Source organism: Hyperolius riggenbachi, chromosome 3, assembly GCF_040937935.1.
Source record: "Hyperolius riggenbachi isolate aHypRig1 chromosome 3, aHypRig1.pri, whole genome shotgun sequence".
Lineage (NCBI taxonomy): Eukaryota > Metazoa > Chordata > Amphibia > Anura > Hyperoliidae > Hyperolius > Hyperolius riggenbachi.
In genome coordinates this window covers 110,415,781-110,434,496 of record NC_090648.1, presented here as the reverse complement: position 1 = coordinate 110,434,496, position 18,716 = coordinate 110,415,781, and the positions used below count along the sequence as shown (strand labels likewise).

Below are 18,716 nucleotides of genomic sequence, written 5' to 3'. Positions count from 1 at the left end.
GAATAACACAATTTGTAACCGCGCAGGTCTCATCGTTTTCCACACAGATGGAGCGCCAAAAAGCCACGACACGATGCACCTGAGCATGACTCCACAGGGTGGCCACCTCGCCACTGCTCATGCTAAGCGCTAGCAAGCACCTGGCCGATACAAAGCTTAATTTACTGCCTGTGTGAAAGGGGCATAAAGGATAGTCTATACAGGTCTATTCAGTGAGGGGTGCATGAGTCTTCCTTACCAGCAGATTGTCAGTTAAAACAATCAAGAATAATAATTACTGCTGTCAAAACACATGTCTCAACAGAGCTTAAAGAGAACCCCAGCCGAAGGTCAGATTCAGAAACAAATGCTTGCCTAAGGAGAGGGGAAGCCTCTGGATCCCAATGAGGCTTCCCTCTGTGTCCTCCACCACTTGCTGGGACTTTCCTGCTGTTCGGGCCACGCGAGCATCACTGTGCCCAAGCTTACTACAGCTGAGCGTGGCACCGATAAGATTACGGACAATCCTGTGTTGTAATCTTTGGAGGGTCCGCACTCGGCAACGGTGGACAGGAGGACGTCGAGAGAAACCTCATTAGGATCCAGAGACTTCCCTCTCCTTAGGCAAGTATGTGATTGTGTAGCAGAGCTTCGGCTTAGGTACATTTTAGGCTAGGTGCACACATAACGTAGCGTGAAAGGCTGCGTTTCATGTAATGTTGTGTGCATTTTTGCTGCTTTTTTTTTTTTTTTTTTTTTTTTTAGTATTTTGCATGCGTTTTAATGCATTTGCGGCATATAAAAAACGCATGGAAAACACATGAAAAAATGCATACCATTGCGTTCCCATTGACTTTCATTATGTGCGTTTTTGATAAGTTTATGAATATTATGCAACAAAACCAGCATTTTTAAAAACGCATATGCATTTTTTTTATATGCGTTTTTCTCCTGCGGCCCCCTAGACTTCCATTAGCGGTAAAAAATGCATTTCCCACAACACTAGCGTCTCTGCTATGTGTGTACCTATTTATAACTTTAGAAAAGGACTATATAAACTGATGCAATCTCAAAACGGCAAAAACATTCTGAAAAATATTTATTGACACATATAGAAAAACATCAAAAGCACATGATTCTTCAGTATCACAGTGATTGGTCTTGGGAATACAAAAAATAGATTTCATTTGACAAGTGGTTGCAGCTTGGCGGGTATTGAACTTCAAGGCAACGACATGTTCGTTTCGGGCTTTTATGTAAAATTGTATGCGCCCTTCATCAGGCCGTGATACCCAATTCTAAAAAATGAAGATATATAACAACATATTAAAAACACGAAATACAGTTCATCAAGTGCAACAAAAGACCTGTCGCACAAGAGAAACCACCACCTAGAAAAGGTTCATAGCATGTACCCTAGGTTTAGTTCAAAAACCTACATGCGTAGATCAGACCAGAGATTTGTGAAGAAAATTGTAGAAGAATGTGTGGAGATGAGGATAAAGTAAGTGAAAAGAGGAATAAGGACCTAAGAATAGAAAAGACCACAGTAAGCCAACTTCCTGGGGACTAGTAAATATCAGTCCTCCTATGAGAGAAACAAAAGCCTAGGAGTAAAGTAGGCCACAGTGAACCAACTTCCTAGGGGCTAGTAAATATCAGTCCCCATATTCATAAGTTGGTCACCAAGGAAGTGTGAAATATATAGTATATAGTACATGGATTGTGACTAGGCCAGAGTACCTAGCCTTAAAAGGTTAGTACTAAAGACCGCCTCTGCAAAGAATCTGGTGGGTGTACGGCAGCCCCCAACCCTCTTTGATAAGTTGGCAAGAGAGATCTGGCCCTCCGGATCATCTTGGACGATCACTGCCTGATACCATCATGTGCTGCTCGTTGTCCTCCCATCTATAGTAACAACCTGCTGGCTAGCAGTCACATCTGTATAGCATCAGGCTCTGAAGTGTCACCCAAGGGATTATATCCGGATCCCCTGCGGGGGACACTGATCACATGTGAGCACCTTCCTGAAAAGGAACATGAAGTGAGAGGGATAGGGAGGCTGCCATATTTATTTATTTTTAAACAATACCCGTTGCCTGGCAGCCCTGCTCATTTTTCTAGTCAGTAAGGGCTTGTTCACACGTTTTTTGAGCATCGGCGACTTTGAAAAACGCCCTAAAATATCTTGTGCAATGAATCCTTATGGGATAGCTCATATCAGCGCGTTTCGTCTGCTTTCCATTCACAAAAGCGCTGCAGGGGGGGTGGGGACTTTTTCTACAATGGAAGGTATAGGAAAAACACAAAATGCTCAAAGAATTTTTTTTTCTATTAGGCGAATGCATTCGCGTTTTGAAGAATAAATACATTGTATTTATTATTTTTCGGTTCAAAGAGTTCACTTCCTGACTGATGTGCTTTGCACAAAATCGTACGTGGAGCACCGGGGGGAGGGGATGACAGGAAAAAAAAAAAAAAACACGCGACTTCTATGTGCACAAAGCCACATACAAGAAGATCCACATGCATGTTCAGGGTCTATGGCTAAAAGTATAAGAGGCAGCAGATCAGCAGGACAACCAGGCAATGTGCATTTTTCTTTTTAAGAGAATATAAGTCAGCCTTGATATGCATCTCACCTCAAGTTCCCTTTTAGGCTGAGCACACACCTGACTGAAAGCAGAGATACATCTGACTTCCCTGTAATGTTTATTTCTCCATGAAAACAAATCAGCAACGTCTGATCGACTTCAAGGAAGGAATTGATCTGGAAAGTGACTGGAGGCAGCAGAGTTCAATCACCGATAGCCTGTCAGGTCACCAACAAAGCAGTGGTTTTATTTTGTATCGTTTCATCTTGATCTACTGGACAGTGCATTGATCTGTAACTCTTACCAAGGATACCACTTGGGTAATACTGATCATGGTCAGCATGGAAGTGTTTTTGTTGCATACATCCAGCCTTTATCAGAAGCTGCAAAAGGTCCATACAGATGCACAATGGTTGTCGATTGCTGGGGTCGGGACTCGAGCCCTCAGGCAACAGATCTGGGGCAGCATTCAGTACAGATGGCTTGGTCTGCTATAGCGATTCTGTTTCTATGGTGGAGGGGAGGAGGAACAATGGCTTGGCGCACAACAGAGAAACTACCAGTAGGAGTGGTACGGAGGGAAACAATGCACACGGCTCGCTGTGTCTCTGGTGTCCCAGAGGGGTGTCCAGGATTCAACTACACATGTGTGAAAGCCAGCAGATCCAGATCAAAAAGGTCCTGACCACAGGTAGTAGGTGTCTGCTAGGAGCCAAACTTCAGAGAAACTGAGGCTAGAGGGGAGGAACAGAGGACGCAGTCCTGGACACCATTGTGGATCAATGCATGTACTTTTTTTTTTTTTTAGTTTGGACACCCTTTAAATGAGCTTGGGTGACACATGTACACACATAGGATTCTTGGCTGAGGTGACCATGAACCTTGGCCGAGTTTAGTATAATGCGAGTACGTATCCTAATGCCAGATGATCAGCATGACAGCAAAGCAAAGAGGGTATAAAGATCATTACAGGATTCTGCTACTCAGAAGCCCATGGGGGGGAAAAAAAAGAAAAGAAAAAAAAAAAGTGAACAAGATGAGGAAGGCAGAGAACTTGCCAGGTTTTATGGATGTCTATGTACATCATGAAGATTATTCATGTCCTGACCTGCTAATGGACCCCTTCACCTAAAGGATGAAAGGGTAAATCTATCCAAGGTGAACATAGGCAGCAAGGAAAAAAAACTGACAAGTTCATACTCTCCCCCACTCTGCCCAAAATAGTACAAGAAAGGAAAATATTTCCATTTAGCTCACAGGGCCATAATCCAACAGAAACACACACAAGGAAAAACCAAAAACACAAGATGCAAAAAGCAAGCCACAATGCTGAATTCCAGGCATCCATCCTGATTCTGTGCCCCCTGATGTTCTCATGACTAGTGTAGCTCACCCGTTCCTCTCGCGCACTTCACTACCCCAACATAAGACCGATGCCGAGGTTGTGAGGTTTGTGCTGGAATAGCCATGCCTGCCACTTATAATGATGTCACTGCACACTTGAGACACAGGAACAATCCAAGAATGGATGGGCCAGAAGAGAAGCTTCACCAAGAGCGCCAGGGAGCAGCGAGTTGGAGACAGAAAAGTAGGCATACACTGCTAAACTTCTGATTAACAGATTAGATCAAAAACAATGAAACAAAAAACCAGGGCAACCTCCAATGATTTGATTGGATATGTCCATTCTTTAGACAATTGTAGAGAGTAGCAGCATTATGGGGCTAGAAGCTGGAGAAGTACGCAACCAACATTTACAGTGGTTTGCAAAAGTATTCGGCCCCCTTGAAGTTTTCCACATTCTGTCATATTACTGCCACAAACATGAATCCATTTTATTGGAATTGCACGTGAAAGACCAATACAAAGTGGTGTACACGTGAAAACTGGAACGAAAATCATACATGGGCAGCATGGTGGCAGAGTGGTTAGGGCTCTTTCCTTGCAGCGCTGGGCCCCCGGTTCGAATCCCAGCGGGGTCAACATCTGCAAGGAGTTTGTATGTTCTCCCCATGTCTGTGTGGATTTCCTCCGGGCACTCCGGTTTCCTCCCACTCCCCAAAAACATACAGATAAGTTAATTGGCTTCCCCCTAAATTGGCCCAAGACTACAATACATACACTACACAATATAGGCATATGACTATGGTAGGGACTAGATTGTGAGCTCCTTCAAGGGACAGTTAGTGACAAGACTATATATACTCTGTACAGCGCTGCGGAAGATGTCGGTGCTATATAAATACTAAATAATAACAAACATTTTTTTTACAAATAAATAACTACAAAGTGGGGTGTGTGTAATTATTCAGCCCCCTTTGCTCTGAGTGCAGTCAGTTGCCCATAGACATTGCCTGATGGGTGCTAATGACTAAATAGAGAGCACCTGTGTGTAATCTAATGTCAGTACAAATACAGCTGCTCTGTGACGGCCTCAGAGGTTGTCTAAGAGAATATTGGGAGCAACAACACCATGAAGTCCAAGGAACACACCAGACAGGTCAGGGATAAAGTTATTGAGAAATTTAAAGCAGGCTTAGGCTACAAAAAGATTTTCAAAGCCTTGAACATCCCACGGAGCACTGTTCAAGCGATCATTCAGAAATGGAAGGAGTATGGCACAACTGTAAACCTACCAAGACAAGGCCGTCCACCTAAACTCACAGGCCGAACAAGGAGAGCGCTGATCAGGAATGCAGTCAAGAGGCCCATGGTGACTCTGGACGAGCTGCAAAGATCTACAGCTCAGTTGGGGGAATCTGTCCATAGGACAACTATTAGTTGTGCATTGCACAAAGTTGGCCTCTATGGAAGAGTGGCAAGAAGAAAGCCATTGTTAACAGAAAAGCATAAGAAGTCCCGTTTGCAGTTTACCACAAGCCATGTGGGGGACACAGCAAACATGTGGAAGAAGGTGCTCTAGTCAGAGGAGACCAAAATGGAACTTTTTGGTCAAAATGCAAAACGCTATGTGTGGCGGAAAACTAACACTGCACATCACTCTGAACACACCATCTCCACTGTCAAATATGGTGGTGGCAGCATCATGCTCAGGGGGCACTTCTCTTCAGCAGAAACAGGGAAGCTGGTCAGAGTTGATTGGCAGATGGATGGAGCCAAATACAGGGCAATCTTGGAAGAAAATCTCTTGGAGTCTGCAAAAGACTTGACTGGGGCGGAGGTTCACCTTCCAGCAGGACAACAACCCTAAACATAAAGCCAGGGCAACAATGGATTTGTTTAAAGAGAACCCGAGGTGGGTTTGAAGAATGTTATCTGCATACAGAGGCTGGATCTGCCTATACAGCCCAGCCTCTGTTGCTATCCCAAACCCCCCTAAGGTCCCCCTGCACTCTGCAATCCCTCATACATCACAGCCACGCTGCTGACAAACAGCTTGTCAGAGCTGGCTGTGTTTATCTCTATAGTGTCAGTCTGCTGCTCTCCCCACCTCCTGCAGAACTCCGGTCCCCGCCTGCATCCCTTCCCTCCCTGCTGATTGGAGGGAAGGGATGGGGGCAGGGACCGGAGCTATGCAGGAGGCGGGGGAGCAGCAGAGACTGACACTACAGATGTAAACACAGCCTCACAGCATGGCTGTGATTTATGGGGGATTGCAGAGTGCAGGGGGACCTTAGGAGGGTTTGGGATAGCAACAGAGGCTGGACTGTATAGGCAGATCCAGCCTCTGTATGCAGATAATATTCTTTAAACACACCTCGGGTTCTCTTTAAAAACAAAAAATATTCATGTGTTAGAATGGTCCAGTCAAACTCCAGATCTAAATCCAGTCAAACTCCAGATCTAAATCCAATCGAGAATCTGTGGCAAGATCTGAAAACTGCTGTTCTCAAGCGCTGTCCATCTAATCTGACTGAGCTGGAGCTGTTTTGCAAAGAAGAACGGGCAAGGATTTCAGTCTCTAGATGTGCAAAGCTGGTAGAGAAATACCCTAAAAGACTCTAATTGCAGCAAAAGGTGGTTCTACAAAGTATTGACTCAGGGGGCTGAATAATTACGCACACCCCACTTTGCAGTTATTTATTTGTAAAAAAAATGTTTGGAATCATGTATGATTTTCGTTCCACTTCTCATGTCTACACAACTTTGTATTGGTCTTTCACGTGGAATTCCAATAAAATAGATTCATGTTTGTGGCAGTAATACGACAAAATGTGGAAAACTTTAAGGGGGCCGAACACTTTTGCAAACCACTGTTCATAGCTTTGCATCCAGCAGTACAAAGATGGCTGCTCCAAGAATGCAATCAATAGAGACAAGATTTCTGCTGAAAACTGGAGATCATGTAAGTGACATATCTAGAAGATATGGATAGTTGATCTACCACACATTGCACAGTGTGTGTATAGCCAGGTTAATGCTTCTCAGGTGCAGCCTTACTATCCCATATATAGCATGTTAGGGCTCCCAGGCAAATCATAAACTACAGACACTTTAGATTTTCCTTGAACAACGCGATCATTCAAAATTGTGTTGGGTGAAGCTCCAAAGAACATACCAGTGTACCTGGATGCTGTTGCAGTGGACATGTGTGATCCATAGTGCTGTATTTACCCGTTTCTATTGGAACTTCTATTGTAGTTCCCAAAACAGAAAAACCACCTGCTTATGCTCCCACCATACCATCTCTATAAAGCACAAAAGGCTGCTTGGCACAGAGTCGCACATCATGTCTGTACAGGGATAGTTAACTGTCACCTGCAATAATCAAGAGATAACATTTTGGGAAAGAGAAATTGAAACTTACGACTGGCAGCACAATGCCATCTTATTCAGTCTGAGAGCTGTTGTGCAAGGGATTACAGCAAACAGATTTGCGCTAGTCTAGTTTAGGGGACCCAGCAGGAAACCTCATAGGGAACAGTTCTCCAATCACAACCCTTTACAGCACAAAGCGTTGCGACTGGCCGAATAGAGTGGGCGTAGTTTACACCAACCTTTTGGAAACCTAGCATTCTGAACAGCTGCCGTCCGCTCAGTCACATTAGCTGAATTTTCCTATAAGGTTTCCTGCTGGATCCCCTAAAGTAGACTATCTCCAACAGTTTTTTTATGTATTTTATGATACCAGAGGTTTTTTTTTTATTATTTCTAAAAAGGTATCTGGATCACATTATGTTTGCCTAAAGTTCAATTTTTATCCCAACTAGACTAACACAGGTATATGTTCACAGCACCGAGGCACAAAAGAACTGGATTCCTCTTGACCACACATCTGGGCAATGCATATAAAAAAAAATAAATAAAAATTATTCTTAGGCAGACAAACACTGATTATTTGGAGGTGATATTGCAACAAGACAACCATAACCTGTAGCTGAGCACACACTTAGCCAGATGAATACAAGTACAGTATCAATCTAGCACATCCTAATAATCTGTACTTTAAACACATCTACACTGTCCAACCACAGCCCAAATAGTAGTATACATCATGTGCATTGTACTAAAAAGCAAATACCGAAATACCATAAATTTCATTCAGGCACTAGTCTACTTTAAGGGAACCAAGCAGGAAACCTCATAAGGAAATTCAGCTAACATGATTGGGAGGACAACACACTCTTGAACTGCTAAGTTTCAGATGGGTTGTAGTAAACTACGCCCACATTATTTGACCAATCACAACACTTCGTGCTATAAGGGTACTGTGATTAGAGGACTGTTCCCTATGAGGTTTCCTGCTGGGTCCCCTAAAGCAGACCAGCACCTTCATGGATATATACATAGAGTGCTGGTACTATTAAAAAAAAAAACAAAAAAAAAACACAAATAGGTTTTGTTTTTCCACTTACTATACCATGAAGCACTGAAATCACTGAAGTATATAAGCAAACCCTAGCGCAGGGTGTAGCCAAAGTCAAATGGACAACCATAAAACAAGTCCTCAACACTGTAGAATTATTCTCATAATATATTGAAGGCACAGTTTCATGTCAATACATCAGGGACCTTGATACTCCCAGAACCATGTACAACCAAAAAGCAATGCCATTCACACATACAGCCCCTGATCCACGTACAACCAGAAAGCATTTCTATTCGTACACAAAAGCAAAACCCCAAATACTAGCAGGTCCTTTCTCATCAAACTCAAACCAGGAGCATTCAGATCCTAAGCCATGCAACTAGATGCTTCACTATACAGCTCATGATTTAATCAAATGCTTGACACCAGATAGAACCAAGCTATTCACCAAGAAGACAATCCCAGATAACATCAAGCCATTCCACCTCTCAGGACTAGATACTGTCCAGGTCCTTTTCCATCAAACGCACCCCAGGAGCATCCAGGTCCTTAGCCATGCAACCAGATCCTTCACTGTACAACCCATGATCTATCCCAAAGCTTAACACCAGATCTAACCGAGCTATTCACCAAGAAGACAACCCCAGGTAACACCAAGCCATTCCACCTCTCAGGACTAGATACTGTCCAGGTCCTTTTCCATCAAACCCACCCCAGGAGCATCCAGGTCCTTAACCATGCAACCAGATCTATCCCAATCCTTAACACCAGATATAACCAAGAAGACAATCCCAGGTAACACCAAGCCATTCCACCTCTCAGGACTACAGATACTGTGTCCAGGGAATGCTCATTACTGAAGGTTACTGTCCAGCAAAGACAACACATTCGTAGAAGGGTCACCACACACCCTCACACCAAACATACACCTGCCTACCAACCCTGGCAACCAAGCAATGCGACTACAGCCAGAAGCAGAGGCTACAGTGACAGGAGCACAGGAAATGGTTGCCTCTCCTGCATGGGAGCCCTCACTGTCACAGCTCTTACCTTGCCCAGGAAGCTGTATGGGCCCGCAGCTCACCTCCCCATGTTAGCCTCTGCTCAGAGAGAGCTGGGGATCCGGGTGAGAAGGAGGAGGAGAGGTGAGGGGGAAGGTGCAGTGCATGCAGTGCGGGTGCAGCGCCGGGAGGGGGAGGGGCAGAGGGGAAGTGTTACATACATAGAGAAATCCAGCGATCATCAGGAGGAGCTGGGAGACACCTTCCCGGTCAGCTCACATCATAGTCTCCGGGCTCCAGACTCAACACCCACCTCCGATCTCTCTCCGCTCTCCCTCTCTCTTCTCCAGCCTTTCTGTCTCGGCACACCAATTGCACAACGCTGCTCATTAATATTTAGCAGCTTCCTTCTTCTCTCACAGGGTTCCTGGTCCCGCCCCCTGCCTATGTCTCTGCCCAAACTCCCCAGGTCAGAGCTCGCCAGGCATGAGCAGACGACTGCGGAGGGCATCGAGCTGCCAATGCGCGGAGAAGAGGGGGAGGGGTGCTGCTCTGTATCAGTAGACACAGGAAGTTTAACCCTGTCGCTGCGAGACATTCTTCTGAAGGCATGGAATTTATGTAGGAAAGAAGTGGGGGGCCCCTCTGCTCCTTTTACTGAGCTTTTTCTGGATAGGGTTTCTGTGGTTTCTTGTATTACTATGATTTGTATTGTGTTTATACTAAGATGTGGACGTTTAGTCCTGCTGGTTAGTCTGGACAATAGTTACCCACATCTCTTACCATGTGACAGTGACATATCTGTAAATGATCTATTTATATAATGCTGACAGTTTTTCCACAATACTTTATTTGAAAACATTGTTTTTCATTTTCAGAAGGAAAGAAATAGTACAAACAAACCTGTCATAATAAAGATAGAAACATTGTTTTGTACAGATATTATAAATCTATAAGCAGTATGACAATAGAAGGGCATTCATGAGCTATTTCAAATATTCCTGAATTATAAATGCAAAGCAATAAAATAGGATAGGCTTATCTTTGTATATTAGTAAAAACACATTACTAGTCATAATCAAAGAAATAATTCCTGGCATAGTCAGCAAGTCAGGTATAATAGCAAAAAAGTAAAAGCAGATAAGGACCTAGGGGGTGTTACCACTAGTACATATGGGCAGTCTCATGGCTAACCTTTCGGGCAATCAATCATCCGGATCAATTTCTTGATTGGTAGTCAACCAGATGGGAATGCCGTATCAAGGTACACATGTGTATGATGGCTTGTCTGTCTGATCTTTTCTTCCCAGGAGGTTTCTTGTTACTGTCACTTTATATTGACTGGTTCTTTGCACAACCACATTATTATTATTATTTAGTATTTATATGGCACCAACATGATCTGCAGCGCTGTACAGAGTATATATTATCCTGTCACTTAACTGTCCCTCAGAGGGGCTCACAATCTAGTCCCTACCATAGTCATATGTCTATGTATGTATCAGGTAGTGGTGTACATTTAGTAGTCCATGGAACAATATAGGGAGAAGCCCATTAACTTATCTTATCTGTATGTCTTTGGGATGTGGGAGGAAACCAGAGTACCCAGGGGAAACCCACCCAGACACAGGGGAACATACAACTTCATGCAGATTATTATTATTCAGTATGTATATAGCCGAGACATCTTCCGCAGCGCTGTACATTTTATACAGTGTTGTCACTAACTGTCCCTCAGAGGAACTCACAGTCTAATCCCTACCATACTCATAGGTCTATGTATGTATCGTGAAGTGTATGTATCGTAGTTTAGGGCCAATTAACTTCTCTGTGTTTTTGGGATGTGGGAGGAAATCAGAGTGTCCAGAAGAAACCCACCAGTGGCGTAGCAATAAGGGTTGCAGAGGTAGCGACCGCATCGGGCCCTTGGACTAAAGGGGCCCCATGGGGCCCACCCTTAACCACAGTATTGGCTCTTTATTGGTCCTGTGCTGGTAATAATCACATTTATAGATGCTTTGAATAGTAGTAATCATTAACAAACTGTCCCTCGTCCCCTTTTCGCACCTCTGACTATGTGATTGTCCTTGGCAGGTTTTGGTGCTCCATATCAATTGTTATATGTAGAACCTGCTTGGGGGCCCCAATGCAAAACCTGCACGGGGGCCCACAGCTTCTTAGCTACGCCACTGAAACCCCCGCAGACACTTGGAGATCATACACACTCTGTGCAGATACTGCCTAAGCTGTGATTCAAACCAGGGACCCAGAGCTGCAAGGCGAGAGTGCTAATCACTACGCCAGCCTCTTATACACGTATGGGGAATGTCGCCTGGCGGTGGGATCTGATTCCTTGGGTGACATTGCAGGGCTGAGGCTGTACCAAACACGTCGCTAGCCTGCAGGTGTTCTGTTGCTATGCAGAGGGCTGATGGAGCAGTGTGGGAGTGACTCCATGCTGCAGCGGGAGTGGGGAGAATAATGCTCTCGGCCATTGCCTTTGGGTGCCATATATCCAATCCTGGCTCAAGCCAGTACCTAAAACAGTAAGGGGTTTTTGGGCAAGGCTCCTGGTCGCCGTGAAACAAGCTCAAAGTGGCTGCAGCCCTGAATCGCTTTGAGGCAGGCAGGAAAAAAGTGCAATATACATTTTATGTGTCTCGTCTTATTATTATTGTTCACAGTACTGCATTTTATTCCATAAACTTGAATATGATTACTTAAAATTTCCACTAAAATCACTATGTTCTTCTTTCCATTGTAGTGTATAGGATCTCTTTCATATTCATGCATGCTTCTACATCAGTGCATGTTCATCAACAGGATATGCATTTTCTCTCCGTAAAACACTAATGAACCGTTTATGAAAAGTTGGGCTCTCGAGATGCTTAGTGAGCTAGTCTATACACATACATACAGTACTCGCTCTCGCACATGCGCATGCACTGTAGCCTGCAACTTGAACTTTTTATTATCATTTTTTTCACATACTACTGGGTTTTTTAGTGACTATTGTGCTCAGAGCCACAATATTAAAGAATTTTTTTTTTTTATAAATGCTTTTCTTGGACTTCACGATCGGACACATGCGTGTGCTGACTATAGACTTCTATGGGAATTTACACTCAACTGCCTAAGGCTCCGTTGAAAGTCAGTGAGGTGTTGCGTTGCTCATCCTGCAAAAGAATTACAATGGATGGGAAATTTCGCGTGGCTCATTATATGTGCGGTGCGATGTACATAAAAAGCATGCTTCACTGCACCTGTTAACACCTTATAGGGTACTGCCCACCGTGCACCACATTATGCCAATGGATTCCACTGCACCGCACTGCTAACACAACGATGTGTACCATTACATTATATCTACCGCATTGCATTAGCACTGCAATTATATTGTCCAATGCAATGCCCCACTTTGTACGTAGCCTAAACAGATTTAATTGTTGCTGCAAAGATAGAGGTCCAGGTTTCTTCATTCCTTCAAAAACACTACACACACAGCCAGCACAGGATTGTCTCTTCTACCGAGAAGAATGTGCAATCGGTTCCTGAGAAATATGTAAAAGAAACATCTTGCTTACATTTCTGAGTGGTACCATATAGGACGCACTTTTTTTCCTCAAAATGGGAAGAAAAGTCACTTGTCTATGCCAAATGTGCCAATGTTATATGCCAAATACAGGAATATCCCTAACTTATGAACGCCCACCAATACGAACTGCCGACTTGCCACAATGTCGGAGACTCCCTGTATTATCCCCATGTCTGCCCTGTTCCCCTGTGTTCTCAATCCATCAGAGCCTGTGGCGAGCAGATACATCTCCTCTCCCTCAATGCTCCCCTAATGCCGGCTTCTGCTGATGACACGAGCAGCAGAAGCCAACACTAGAGGAACAGTGAGGGAGAAGTCTCAAACCGCTGCGGTCTTGGATGGATTAGGTGAGAGCCGCTGCTTTCATTTATTCAGGGGCAACGGAGGAGAACACAGGGGAACAGAGCAGACATAGGGGCCAGATAAGGACAAATGGGGGACAGAAGGGGACACATGTAGAACAGAAGGGGACACAGGACACATGAGATACAAGGAGGACAATAATTGGGGGAGAACATCTACAAGTTATCCCTGCACCATGGACACACCAGGTTTAGTAAATTTTTCCCCTGGTTTTTGTTCTCTAAACCTAGGTGCGTGTTATAGTCTGGAGCATCTTATATGCCAAAAAATTACCTTATCGTGGTGTTCTTCTTTAATGTTTTTTTAAATAAAAATGGCACAGAAGCATTTTAAACTTTTCAAAGTAAATAAACGATGATACTTTAATGAATAAAATCTCATTCAAATACTGTATATAAATTACCGGTATGATTATGTACTTCTATAAAAAAAAACTGAATTTGAAAGCAAAAATGATAGAAGGCAGTATAATCACACTATAACTGCATGGTTACCTCCTTGTTTAATTATTAAAGGTATTACAGACTACAGCACTTAGTAAAGTAAGATCTTCCATATAAAATGCATGGTTATAAAGCAGCATCCCCGTCTGTTTGCAGGCAATTAAGGATGGTCAATAAGATGCAAAAAATTCCGAGTTGATACAGGATGTTGCCAATGTTATGCAAATGTATGCAGCTTCAATATGGACCAATTAAATGAAGCCAAATTTGATTGGTCTGTTTTATATATACAAAATTTGTATACAAATTTTGCATAATCCTGCATCAGCTTGGAATGATCTGCATGTTATTGACCATCCCTCCTAGCAATGACTACAGTTGTTGCTTGGATCGTGCAAGGACATAGCTATGGCTAGCAAATGGTTAGTAAGTGTCCAGTCATGCACTTACATTCTGTGAACAGGATTCTTCCCACATTACCTTTTTGCTAAAACCGGGTTGAGAAACGCGGCAGACTGCTGTGAAGCTGGAACTCTGCTGGGGCAAGGTGACCGTTCTAACCACTTGGCCTCCATCCCACCCAGTGTAAACATCACATGATGTTATTGCTACATGACTTTAGCCAATTTCACCTCAATTTTAACTTTAGTCAAGTGTAGACATAGATAAAGTGACTTTTCCAACCCTTTAGTAATGTTAAATAAGTTACCTGGTATGTGGAACTCCCCATTGTTGCTTCCAGGTACAGGTTTCTTCATTTCTTCAAAAACAGCTGTCTGTTTTTTTTTGTTTTTTTTAATATTTTGAAAAAAGGGACATGAGGCGAGAGACACACAAAGGCTAAAGCAGTGTGAAATACAACATTGTAACACAAAAGGAGCTGACAACCAAGAGCCCAATATGGTGTAGTATAATAATATTCCAGGGGGTACAGGAAACATTTAGTGAAAATATACTCACAAGTCAGGGTTACTGTCACAAGCTCCCTCGTGGCCGGACCGCACAATGCCTTCCAATCAGTTTCAGCACACAGATCATGCAATCTGTGGTCGCAATCGGTGCGCAGAAACCGCTGGGAATTTGGCAGGGAGCCTGTGAGTTACGTTAATACAAATTACACATTATTTCAGGGTATACAGTAACTGCCACCACCTCTGTTCTAATGGGACAGAGGAACCCACTGACTGGCTGATTCTAGACCTGCAAATAAACGGTTAAACACACGCTATTTTATCTAGCTATCAACAATAGTAGCGACTCTTCTGCAGCCAGGGTTCAGTTTTGTGTTGCTGAATAATAGGTGTAGCCGAACAAATAAATGACGTTAGCGTTGTTTATTAAAAATGCAGTATAAATAATTAATATATATAGAAAATCATTAAAATCAACAATTATAGAAACATTAGTAGCCAGTATGAAAATAAAAAGGGAGAAAATACTTAAGTTCGTGGAAATATGTCCTTCTGGGAAAAGAAATGCAAAGTCCTTGGTTTCAGAATCATAGGCCTTTAAGCATATTTTGTAATCCAAGCAGATGTTACAGTTCCAAGATGGCTGCTGGGTGGTCCTCTGCCCAGCAGCAGGTCTAGTTGTAATCCAGGTGATGTTAAAATGGGGGACTGAAGTCTGCCTGCTGGCAATGTGCTTTTGATGAAGCTGGTTTGGGGGTGTGGCAACGCCTGTCCCCTCTGAATTACCCACCGGTGACAACCCACCTCCTCCTAGGAGGATTTTGAGCTTACATTGTAAAACACTGTAACTCAAACGATACATGCCATATCCATATTTAGGTAGATAGCAGATTCATAATTGTCAGAAAATATCGATTAATATGACATCTTGCATGAGTGCGTTAGGCTGTCCTGCCCCCGAGAAGGGTCATACACCAATAACCAGACGGGTTATTGTTATAAATTTTATATCAGCACATTGGGCAGATTTTAACGAATAAGACTATATGAATTTCATAGCTGTGCTCTACATGGTTTTTATTTAACATACCGAAATCATAAATCACATGTATTTAAATCTGTTCCCCAGCGGTGCCAAGGTGTCTGAGTTTGTCAGTGGACCCCTGTGGAGCTAGCTTCCTTTGGCTTCCCCTGGATGAAAGCCACCCTTTTGGTGTGTTAATTATCATCTAAGTGTGACCAGCTAAAACAACCTTTGATGTATTATGTCAGGCTTCTGGATAGGGTTTCACACCTCTGTGTCACTGGCGAGGGAAGGGACTCTTTTGATGAAGTTATTTTACACAAACATTAACGTCACTGGTCAACAAACATACTTTAGGAAAAGAAAAAAATGTTATTCTGATCGCTGCAATGACTGCGCAAATCTAACCGGGAAGCGATCAGAAAATCGACTGCGTGAATCTTCCCGATTCGCCTGCGTTTCTCACGGCTGTTCTGTGACAGTTACCCTCAAGGCAACCACTGTAAAGGCAGATGGGGAGAATAACAGAAACCCACTCGGGGGTGGACAATCCGCAGTAAAATTGATGTAACAGAGGTGCCAACAAGTATAAAATGTATTAAAACTGGTTAAAAAGAGAGGTGGGGGTAGACTTACCTCTCGATTGGTGACCCAGTCAGGCCCTGTTCACAGTGCTCAGTTCTGTTACAGAATAATTCTGCATGTCAACTCACTGCTTATACAGTTATATGGGGCTGTTAACTGTACTGCGTTATAACTGATCACATTATTTTGACTCACTACATGCAGGCTTTGCATTAAAGTCTAAGCCCAGTCTCCATTGCAGTTCACACTTATTATGACGGGTGCTTTATGCAACTGATTACTGTGAACCTAGCCTTAATTTAGGAAAGGTTTTATTACTGTATTTTACACTTAAAACAAAAACTCCAAAAATGCAATGCATTTTGCGGGACACAACCGTCTTCTTCAGGCACAAACAGGAGTATCTGTATGAGGAGCTTGTTGCTCTTTGCCTCTCTGTTGTCTTATTTACTCTTCACATGTCTTTAACCTCCGTAGCGGTATTGACAGATATACACGTCAATACAAAATATGCTGTGTATACACATCAATACTCTCCTGCACTGTATACTAAACCCTTGCTTGACACATTTTGGCAAGTTACAGGGGGGAAAAAAGTTATGAAAATAAATTAGATCACGTTTTGCACAGAAATCCTGGGGAAATTGAATGACAGGGAGGTTTTTTAAGGGATTCTGTGGTATTATAAAAATCAAACAAGCTGACACTTACCTGGGGCTTCTATCGGCCTCCTACAGCTGTAATGTCCCACGCCGTCCTCCTCCAATCACCCGTTCCCCGCTGCCGGTCCCGGTTAAATATTCGAATAAGACGAATATAGACGAATAATGATCGCTTCCGCTGGCGTCATCGGGAGCTTACTGCGCAGGTGCAGTACGAAGTTTTCTTGTACTTCGCCTGCGCAGTACGCTCCCAATGACGTCTACGGGATTACACGGGGACCAGCGGCGGGGAACAGAGCATCGGAGGAGGACGGCGTGGGACATTACAGCTGCAGGGGGCCGATAGAAGCCCTTGGTAAGTGTCAGCTTGTTTGATTTTTATAATACCACATAACCCCTTTAAACTGGTATGAAACTCAGCATTTCTTTTTTTGCTCTAAAAGATTATTTACACCATAAAACCTATCCTACTACCACAAATAAAATTGGTAGCAGAACAGCATTCAAACAGTTAAACAGAGCACTTTCTTTTTGAGTGGGCAGCTTCTGGCCGCATCCAAAGATGTGATATCTTAACTTCTGTTTACATTCCTTTCGTAAACTACAATTAGTAAACATTAGCAGCATGCTAGAACTGAGCTGCCACACATAGTAAAAACAGAGACAGCTGAGAAGTGATCACTAGATAGATTTAATATATAAATAAAGAAGCTATGCAATAAAATCCAATGGCAGCTTTCAGAGCAGATAGACTTTACTTTGGGAACTTGTATTTTGTAAACAGACACTATCACTTGTGCACAAAAGCAAATATGGTAACTGAATGTGTAATAAAAAGTAGGAAAACACATTTTTATTGTATGTTTTGTCAGAGTTTTATCCCACTTTAATAAATGATGCATAATATTTACATTGTTTATTAGGGATCTTTTGTAAACTTTTATCAGTCCAAACTCCACTTGTACGTTCATTTCTTTAGAACTGGCTGCTTGACAAGCTTGCTGCAAAGATCATAGTCCAAACGGACCTTGCTACAACCCACACCGAGGGCTGCTCACTGGACAGGATTGTGGTGTTACATTAACTTTTCAAGCTGAAGATAAGAATACGTTGTGACAAATGATTGTGCTTCAAACAAGAACTTCTAAAACACTTGCGTAGGATGGTCAAACCCTTGTCAGGTTTGGTTCTAATTGTAATAAGAATTTTTTTTTTACCTGCTAAGTGTAGAGCAGGGTCATCCACCATGCAACCTAGGCAGGTGCCTGGGGCCTAGTGTGTGTCAAGGGGCCCACCAGCCACCTTCTCTGACCTCTCTCCACTTCAGCTTACCAAATAGACCACAAAAGGGCCCCAAATCTACTACCTTGCCTAGGGCCCTATTACATGTTTATCCATCTATGGCTAAGTGACTGGTCGCACAGAACATATATTTAGTCTAATTGTAAGCACACATTAACTGGGGAATTGAGGGGAGGGGGGTTGTTTGTTTTTTAACATTGTCAATAAACAGTTTCAAAGCATTACCAGCAGGTGTCAGTGTCCTTGTAATCTATATTACAGATATTTTGCCTGAGATGGTCAGAACTGTAACTGTGACATCTACTGGTCAAAAAGGTAAATACAGTCTCCAAAATAAAACTTTAGTCAACAGAATGGGTACAAGACACAGAACAATTTATATTTCACTTTTTAGCGCTTCAGGGCTGCATCCACTTAGGGTGTGCTCCATGGGCAACCAGGATTATTATGGAGCCTTGTCCAAAGACTCCTCACTGTTAAGCATCCT

At 43.1% G+C, this 18,716-nt stretch overlaps 1 protein-coding gene across 3 annotated transcripts in view; it reads right to left on the bottom strand.

Annotated features, from left to right (window-relative positions):
• ZMIZ2 (zinc finger MIZ-type containing 2) overlaps positions 1–9,758 on the bottom strand; it is a 137,344-nt gene extending 127,586 nt beyond the window's left edge. Inside the window, exon 1 of one of the 3 annotated variants that reach the window (XM_068274772.1) lies at positions 9,658–9,758. The gene's annotated coding sequence lies outside the window, so the exon portion shown is untranslated. Of the gene's footprint in view, positions 1–9,393; positions 9,531–9,565 lie in introns of those variants that run through there. The other 2 variants (XM_068274770.1, XM_068274771.1) reach the window with 2 other exon arrangements.
• Between the last annotated feature and the right edge of the window lie 8,958 nt (positions 9,759–18,716).